Here is a 10,043-nt window from a genome sequence, read left to right as displayed (position 1 = left end):
TCTTCTTCTTCTTCTTCTTCTTCTTCTTCTTCTTCTTCTTCTTCTTCTTCTTCTTCTTCTTCTTCTTCTTCTTCTTCTTCTTCTTCTTCTTCTTCTACCGGGGATTGAACTTAGGCCCTTCAGCTTGCCAGGCAAGTGCTTATTCTACTGAGCCATTTCTCCAGAAATATTGCCATCTTGTGATCAATTACATTTTCTGTTAATTCAGCAACAGCCCCAAAGTAAACTGTTGGTTATATTGGCAATTTTGGTGTGACAAAAATAAAAAATAAAGTATTCTCCTTAATAGAAAAGGTGAAAGTTCCTGACTAAAAATGTTGTTACCTTGAAGAAAGAAATCTTGGGCTGAAATTGCTAAAATCTGTAGTGAAATAAGAAAATGTTAATGTCCAGAGCTTAATTTATAATTCAACTTTATCACAAATGCTTGTAGAATAAAACCGTGTGTGTGGGACCTAGTGTTGTCAGGATGTCAGGCATCCTGAAGTAGACTAGCAGCAGCTGTGGACAAAGGGCACTTGTGCACAACGAAATGTGTAACAACAGCAGCAGCAACAACAACAACAAAGTATTTCTGCATTTAAAATTGTCAGATACAGCACAATGAGATTTAATTGGTTCAGTCCAATTCCATTCAAGATACAACAAAATTTTTCTTAAGATGGACAGAGTTTCTAAATATTTATTCTAATGTAAATGTCCAGAAATGCAAGATAAATGAAATTGAAAGTCATTTCTAAAACGTTATCTAGTTTTTCTGTGAAGGTAATGTGGTCAGTAGAATGAAGCACTGGCCTAAGACTAATATATGAATAGAAAACTGAAAATTAGTGCAAAATATATCTAGATGAAAATATTGTGTTGAATTTTTATGTATATGTTTAATTGATATCATCTGCACAATTTTCAACTCAAGTCAAGGAACAAAGATGGTCATTTAAATAATTGATTTAGTCAAATATTTTCACAAGAAAAGTGAAACATGATGTCTCTCTAATGTTGCACATTAAAATAATTTACAATAATGATCCAGTATGCTGAGGCTTACTGCAAGGCCCAGCAGAGGCCAGGCTGAGACACAGACCCACGGAGAGGACCCTTGTGGCATGGACATGGCAGAGGGTAACTTGAGTGAACCACTCTTCTTGGAAGACCCCAAGTACACGAAGTATACGTCCTCAGAGAGAACACAAGCGAACTAAATACAGATGCCAAATTTACAATCTGTTTTGTTATATACCGATAATATTTGCTCCCACAGTCTGAAGTAGAAAGCCATTACTTACAAAAGATTGGAAATTTCTAAATTTCGATAGCTGTTATTAGTATTGCTAATTGTACTGCTATAAAAAGGATACTATATCTGCCTTAGCCACACGTTCTTCCCTGGGTAATAATATTGGAAGACACTTTGGTAATAAGCACACAAAACCCTATATTGAAGGACAGAGGACAGTGCCAAATGGAAACTAGTATCTCATTCTTAATCAATAGAGAAGGCAAAAATCTTGGGACACATACAGAATAAGGATCTCTGCCACAGGAGAGTATCTAAAGAAAAGACTCTTTACAGAGAGATATTAATGGCAGTGATACAACTGCCTACTATCAAGCTTTCACAAAAGATATCACAGAAATCAAAATAAGGAGTTCTCTCTAAAATAGAAAATGATAAAAAGAAGGAGCAAACTGCAGTCTCAGGCCCCAGATCTCCCCAGAGCAAACCCAGGAAAGAAAAGCACAGAAGGACTTGGAAGCACACCTGAAATCTCTGAAATAATAACAACTGAATGAAAGAAACAATTGCAGAAGGATACAGAGGATGTAAGATCAATATAATCTCCCAGGTGAAAAAGAAATTATAACTATAATGAAAAAATTGCTAAGTGTTTCCAAAGAAGATACAGATAAAAGAGAGAGAGAGAGAGAGAGAGAGAGAGAGAGAGAGAGAGAGAGAGAGAGAGAGAGAGAGAGAGAGAGAGAGAGAGAGAGAGAGAGAGAGAGAGAGAGAGAGAGAGAGAGAGAGAGAGAGAGAGAGAGACCAGACAAATGGTGTAAACCTTGAATGAGCAACGGAGGAAGGAAATGGAATATGAGAAGCAGATTCAAAGAGATAGGTAGGAAATTTACAACTCTATTAAAAGTTGGAAAAAACATTTGAATGAAACAGAAGCTAGACTTTCGGACCTTGGAAACAGCACTGCAGATAGTGACCAGGAAAGGAAAAATCTACTAAAAACAAAAAACATCCAGGAAATAATACTGCAACACTGCTAGATGATAAAAAATAACATAAGACTAATAGTCATCGATGAGAAAGGAAGAGACAACATTAAAAGACTATGGGCAGAAGTAATAGCAAAAAATTTCCCAAATACAGGGAATAAATCAGACATTCAGAAAACTGAGGCATATAGAACTCGAAACAGCATGAACCTAATTAAAACTACACACAGACATACAACAATTAAGATCCCAGAAATTCAGCATAAGAATGACATTGTAAAAGCTGCTAGAGGACAGAAATGGAGGACAGACTGACTATATGAAGTACAGTAAGAATTCAAGGATGACTATGAAGCCTTTGGCTCAAAAGACTGGGTAACATCAAAACAGAACTTTATGCCAGTCCAAAGATTGTAGACCTCAGCGCCCAAAGCAGACAAGCTGCCTCAGTCCTGAGATAAACATCCTGTCTGGTTAAAGTCAACTATTAGTTGCTAGACAACTTTGTGTCACATGTTACTAACTTTGCAAAGTATAAATAAAGGACCGCTTTGTTGTGGAAAAAAAAAAGCTGCTAGAGGGAAAAAAAATAGATCACATTTAAAGGAAAATCCAACAGAATAATAGCAGATTTCTCATCATAGATTATAAAGTCAAGAATAGCATGAACAAAAATATTTCAAGTCTTAAAAGTAAACAAGGGGCCGGGGAGATGGCTCAGTAGAATAAGTGCTTGCCTGGCTAGCACAAGGGCCTGAGTTCAATCCCTGGTTCTGGGAAAGAAAAAAAAAAATTCCAACGCAGACTGATGTAGCCTGAAAAATTCTCTTTCAAGTTTAATGGAGAAGTAAAATACTTTCATGACAAAGAAGAGCTAAAGAAATTCATGATGATCAAACCAACCCTACACAGAATATTAAAAGATATTTTAGAAAGGGATCTAAATAACCACAATATAAAGAAAGATAACAGAAAGGTCTCACTGAATGGGGCAAACAAACACAGAAGAAAAATACAGAACCAACAGCAGAAAAATGACAAACAAAGCCAATGCATATCAGTTATAACCACCAATGGAAAGGGACACAATTCACAAATTAAACAATTAGATTGGCAGAGTGGATTAAGAAACACAACCCAACAATACGATGTATACAAGAAACACATTTAACCCAAAAAAGAAATTGATAGGTTGAAATTGAAAAGGTGGGGAATAATACTATATGCTCCATGACCTCAGAAAAAATAAGAGGTAGTTATCTGTTTCACAGAAAATTGGAACTTCAAATGAATAATGATCAAACAAGATAAAGAATGTCATGAAATACTGGTTAGGGGAAAAACTCCAGAGGATGAGATGACAGACAAAAATATGTATGTACCAAACACAGGAGCACCCAACTATATAAGACAAATTTCAACTGTCATGAAAAATCTAATAACCAATATCACAGTCTTAACGGGATGTTAACACTCCCTTATTTCAGAAATATAGGTCAAGCAGACAAAAAATAAGCAAAGAGGTAGCAGAACTGAACAAGACCTTTGAACAAATGGAGTAAGTGGACATATACAGTGTTTCACCCAACATATTCTAATAATTAACATAAATTATTTCATGTGTATTTTCTTGCCACAGCACAATGAAACTGAAAATAATGACAGACAAAACCACAAAAAAATCCATAACATATAAAAATCAAATAACACCCTCTTCAGCAACCTACTTATATGTGTTACAGATGAAATTAAATAAGAAATTCAACAGTACCTAAAATCCAATGAAATTTCAAAAAAAAATTTTGGGAATTTGTGGGATGCAATGAAAGCAGTTCTCAAAGGGACATGTATAGCAGTGAATTTATGTATTAAAATCAGAACTAGAGCAAATAAACACACTAACGGGCACCTCAAACTTTAAGAAAAAGAAGAGCAGACCAAGCCCAAAGCCCAATGATGGGAGAACATTAAAAAGGCTAGAGCAGAAATTAATGCAACTGAAACAAAGAAAATAATACAATAAATTAATGAAACAATGAGATGGATCTAGGAAAGAGTAAATAAAATTGATAAATCTGGAAACAAGAACATCACAAAGAGGAAAGAAAAAAATCAAACCCAAGAAATGAGGATGAAACACTTGAAGTTACGACAGAGCCTGTAGAAACGCAGATCATCAATAGCTATCTTGAAAATGTTTACTCTCACAGAACTGAAGACAGAAGAAATGGACAGATACCTAGATAGGGACAAATTAATAAAACTGAATTAAGAAGATAGAAAAACTTGGCTGTGACATCCACATGGCTGACACTGACAAAAGATCTATAAACTGCTGTACAGGCTTTCAGGGTAAATCCTGGCGGGATTTGACTAACTTTGTCAGTTACAAAAGTTACATGTTTTGTTATATAGGTCTTGCTTTATCTTGGTCTTACTCATTCAGCAGCAAAGTATAAAAATGAGGTATAAAAATAAAGCTATATTGATACGTTGAACTGTAAAAGGCTCAAGTCAACAACTTCTGACACTGCCAGTCATGCGGATAACCCACTGCTATTATGGAATACTGGACTATATTGGGTTACTCTGCTGAATGTACACACCTGCAATATATGAATGGCAAGGGAATACCCATCTCTGACAAAAGTAAACAAAAAGGGGGATATAAATGAAGGACCATTTTGTAGTGAAACACACGCACATATTATATATATATATATATATATATATATATATATATATATAACAAATAACACACATATAAATACATAATATATATTATGTATACACAAAAATAGCATAGATATACAACTATTTTCTCTTAGTTCATTGAGAAGAAAGTTTTAAACTAATAGTGCTTAGACAAGATATCATGTCTCCATCTTGTACTATGAATAACTACTACAAAGACAATATGCATTGTATTAATTATTGTAACTGTCCTACTAACCTGTTTTGAAACTGTCTCATTGCTACTTCTTTATCAATAAAATTAATAAAAAAGAAGATATAAAAACTTATTTTAAATCATTATCAGCCAATGAAATTGAATATCAATAAAAACCTTACCAGGGGGCTGGGGAGATGGCTCAGTAGAATAAGCACTTCCCTGGCAAGTGCAAGGGTCTGTGTTCAATCCCGAGTTTGAGCAAAAAAATAAAACAAAAAAATAAAAAATAAAAATACAGACAAAGAAAACACCAGGTTATCATACAATCACAGCTGAATTCTAAAAGAAATGTACAGAAGATATAATCCCTATACTAAAAATATTTAGTGAAATCGAAAAATAGGCAGTACTCCCAAAATAATTCTTGGAGGCAAGTGTGATGCTGATAACAAAACTGGAGAAAGATTCAAAGAAAAAGAGAATTACAGACCAGTCTCCCTCATGAACATAGATGCAAATATCCTTAATAAATTGCTAGAAAATAGAATGCAGCAAATCCTCAAGAAGATTTTACATCATGACCAGGTAGAATTCATCAAAGTGGTAAAATTATGGTTCAACATACACAAATCTAAAAATTTAATACACTACCTCAACAGAGCAAAACCGAAAGCCACATGATCATCTCAATAGATGCAGAAAAGGCTTTTGCCCCAATCATTCATGATAAAGCCCTACAAAGAATTGGAATACAAGGCCTATACCCCAATCTGATAAAAGCCATCTATGACAAACTAACAGACAATATAATTCTAAATGGACAAAAACTGAAAGCTTTTACTCTCAAATCAGATGCAAGGGTGCCCTCTATCACCACTTCTATTTTAGTTCTGGAAACATTAGCTAGAACAATTAGACGAGAGAAATGAAAGGAATAAGAATCAGTAAAAAAGAAGTTAAACTACCATTATTCACAGATGACTTGATACTCTACACAAGAGACCCAAAAACCTCACGCAGAATCATCTTGAATAAGTGGCACAGCAGGATGCAAGGTTAACACCCCTAAATCAATAGCATTCCTCTCCACATATAACAAACTCACTGAGAGAAATTAGAGAAATAATGTCTCTCACATTATCATCAAAAAATGAAATACTTATAAATTAATCTAACAAAAGAAATAAAAGACCTGTACAATGAAAATTACAATAACATGAAAAAAGAGATTGAAGAGTAATTCAGAAAATTGAAAGGTATTTATTCCTTGTTCAAGGATAGGAAGAACCAACACTGTGGAAATTACTATATTCCCAAAATTGTTGGACAGATTTAATGCAATCCTTATCAAAATACCATCAGCATACATCACATAGCTAGAAAATATATTTCTTATATGTATTTGAAACCAGAAAATATCTAGAAAAGAAAAGACGATTTTGTACAACAAAAGCAAGTCAGGAGGCATTACAATCCCTGTCTTGAAATTATATAACAAAACTGCTGTGATAAAATCAGTATGGTACTAGAAAAAAAAAAAAAAAACAGACCTGAGGATCAATGGAACATATTATAAGATGCAGGTACAACCACAAACACACTCATCTATCTTTACTTTGACAAAGGGGCTGACTATGTCCACTGGAAGAAAGATAGCTTTTTTAACAAATGGAGCTGGAAAAACTGGCTCTCCATGTGCCAAGATATAAAACTAGACCCCAGTCTATCACCATTTACTAAACTACCATTAAATTGATTAAAGAGCTAAACATTACAACAGAAATACTAAATCTACTGAAAGAAAAAATAGGTGGAAACCTTGAAAAATTAGGTGAAAAGGCAGAGAATTCATGAAGAAAAACCAAAGTGCATGTGAAATACTTCAAAGAATCAACAACTGGGATCTCATCTTATTTAGAAGTTTATGCAAGTAAAAGAAATCACCAACACAGGAAAAAGACAAACCACTAATTGGGAAAAAAAATCTTAACTAACAATCACTAAGATAAAGGATTTGTATCTAGAATATATACAGAACTAAAAATAATCAGGCCCCCAAAATTCAAAGACCCAATCCAAAAGTGGGAATGAGACACACTTCTCAGAGGTTGAAATGCAAAATAAATAAAACCTTAAAAGTATAATAGTCAGAGTAAAATGGAAATAAACTAAATACAAGAATTAAACAACGAAGATGAGGGAAAGGAGAAAAGATAGAAAAAATGAAGAGGGAAAAATCACGGAAGTGTATATAGGTGGCTGAGATGATTGTACTATTGCACTAATAATTTCCATCAGTTTTTTTTTAAAAATGGCAGTTAATATTTAGAATTTTCACTTTGACTAACTGTGTGCTGATATGCAATCTAAGCAATTACATCAATGGCAGCAATGTGTAATACAAAAACCGTGGTTCAATACCTCTCATCTTGGCGTTATAAATGTGTACCATTTCTAATGTCTTATCAATTATTTTAAAAAATCAGGTTTATTGTAAGCAAGCATTAATATCCATTTGTTTGTCTAGTATGGCATAGATATTTTTGTTAATCTAAGGAACAGATTTGAGGATAAAAACAGGCAATAGAGCAACTTTTGCTAATTTGCAATTCTTGTTTTGAAATCTGTAACACAGGTATAGCTGTATGTCATCCTGTTTCTGTCTTTGTTTCTGCTATTTAATTGTTTCATTTTTATTCTTTAAAATAAAATAAAATTTTTGGAAAAAAAGAATAAAACAAAACTATCTTCATTATTTTAGGTTTTTTCTTATACCTAGTAATCACTGATCATTCAAACAATAAATTTAAATCATGCACATAAAAGGTATCTGCTATATCAAATGCATACTTAAGATTTGCAAATAACAGATTGGCTAAAAATACTTGAGAATTTTATAATCATTGAAGATCTTGTTCTTTAAATAGCATACTCCTTCAAAACTACAGAAAAAAAGATAAACTAATGTAAATCTTAATCATGACCTTGAACTTCACATTAGAAAATGCAGAAATGTTCAATGAGCACATAAAAATGTGCTCAGTATTATTAATCATAAAGGAAATGCAAATTGAATCCACAAACAATCAATTCATGGAGACTAGAGCAGCTACAACTCAAAGCAATCATGTCTCTGTGGCACACTGATGAGAAGTGAGACAGTGGCAGCCCTTCTGAATTGCCGGTGGGAGAATCCTTAGGGGAACACACAGTCCGCACTTCTCTTACTGAAACTTAACTGCACATCTAACAGATAATCCTGCAATTACAGTCCAGATACCAACCATATCAGTCACGCATCGTGACATAAGACACAGGTGAGAGACAGAAGGAGTCTTTCGCGATTCACTGTCAGTTTTCCCTCTGCTGCAGACGCCAGAACACGCGCGCTGCTGCTCACGCATTTGCTAGGAGAGCTAAAGGCACGTGGAAATCACATGCCAAGACTTTGACAGTATTGACACAGGTGGCTATCGAGCTACTTTTTAAAAGAATGAAGAATTAAATATATATTGTAGTGTAGATTGTTGACAGCTAATATATCAATAAGAATAGTTCAATATTATTGATTACTAGGTATTAACTGAATACTTATTCTGTAAGAATATGAAGGTGTGACATAGGCCATGGTAGAAAATTAATTTTCAATCAGACAATCAGGTGCACAGCACAGAGAAATGAAGCCCTACAAAATGAGGGACATTTCATTTAGCTCTTCATGGTCAACAAAGTATCAGAAGGACTGGCAGATGGGTGCAACAAAGCCACGTTTTCAAGATGTGAAAACACCTGTGATAAATGGAAAAGAAAAAAGTCTGGTTCTGTCTCATGTACAAAGCAGATGCATACCTGCATGTAACTGAAAGAAAACATTTTAAAATTTATTTCCTTTTATTTTTATATGCAAATTTCACCTTGGCTTAATTCTTTTTTGTGAAATTTTTTTAAATGATACATAATTGCATAAATTTGTACATAAGAATGGAATTCCAGGGTTTGTTGCCTGGTCCCACATGGACCAGGTGTACACTGAGCCAGAGAATGAGTCCAGGATGTGGGGACACACACCTGTAATCTCAGTGCTGGGGAGGCTGAAAACAGGAGGATCACTAGGAGATGGATGCATAGTTAGACCCTGTACCACATTCATAAATAATAAAAAAGAGTTCCATGTACTATTTTGATGCATTTGTACATTTTCCTCAGTTCTTTGAACACATTCAGTTTCTGTTCACAAGCATTCTAATCCCAGCTTCATTTTTTTACTCTTTCTGACTCTGCCTGTATAACTATGTATAAAAACTGGAAGGCTGGAAAGAGACTAAACCCTTGAATGCACCTTGCTTCAGAGCCGGGAAGCCTATCCCTAAGCCTAGTGGCTGGTGTAGGTGACAGGAAGCAGCATGTCCTGTGAGAAGCAAGCAGGGGAAGTCTCGTTATCAGCGTTATCAGATAGTGTCAGATGTAGGCTGCTTTGTCTGACCACGACACCAGCTAATGTGACGGATGTCTGGATGTGCTTTGCATCGACACAGTAGGAGGTTAGTCTACCCTGTGCCATCCTAGTTGGCATTCGGGGGTGGTCGTGAGCTCTCAACCTAACTTCAAAGGAAATTGCTCGCTGAAGTCGTGAAATGTGGTGTGGGCATTGTACCAGAGAGACAGAATGTCTTCAGGAGCAAGTTAGATAAAATATTCAATTTCCACTAATGCCCCAAAGTGCTTCAATTTTAATTTATGTTTGGTTGTTATTGGTCTGGTGTGTCTTTTTAATCAACAGCTCATAGTAGAAAACAACCTCTTCTGTTTTATTCTGACATTTGGCCTGCAAGAGTTGTGAGCAAGAGAGATGCTTGTATATTGAGGAGTTCTGATCAGTGAAATGTTGGATGAAATTCCGTGCATCACTCATAGGAGGGGGGGG

Source organism: Octodon degus, unplaced genomic scaffold, assembly GCF_000260255.1.
Source record: "Octodon degus isolate 3935 unplaced genomic scaffold, OctDeg1.0 scaffold00237, whole genome shotgun sequence".
NCBI classification, from domain to species: Eukaryota; Metazoa; Chordata; class Mammalia; order Rodentia; family Octodontidae; genus Octodon; species Octodon degus.
The sequence above is the reverse complement of the archived record's forward strand: the minus strand, read 5'-3'. Positions refer to the sequence as shown.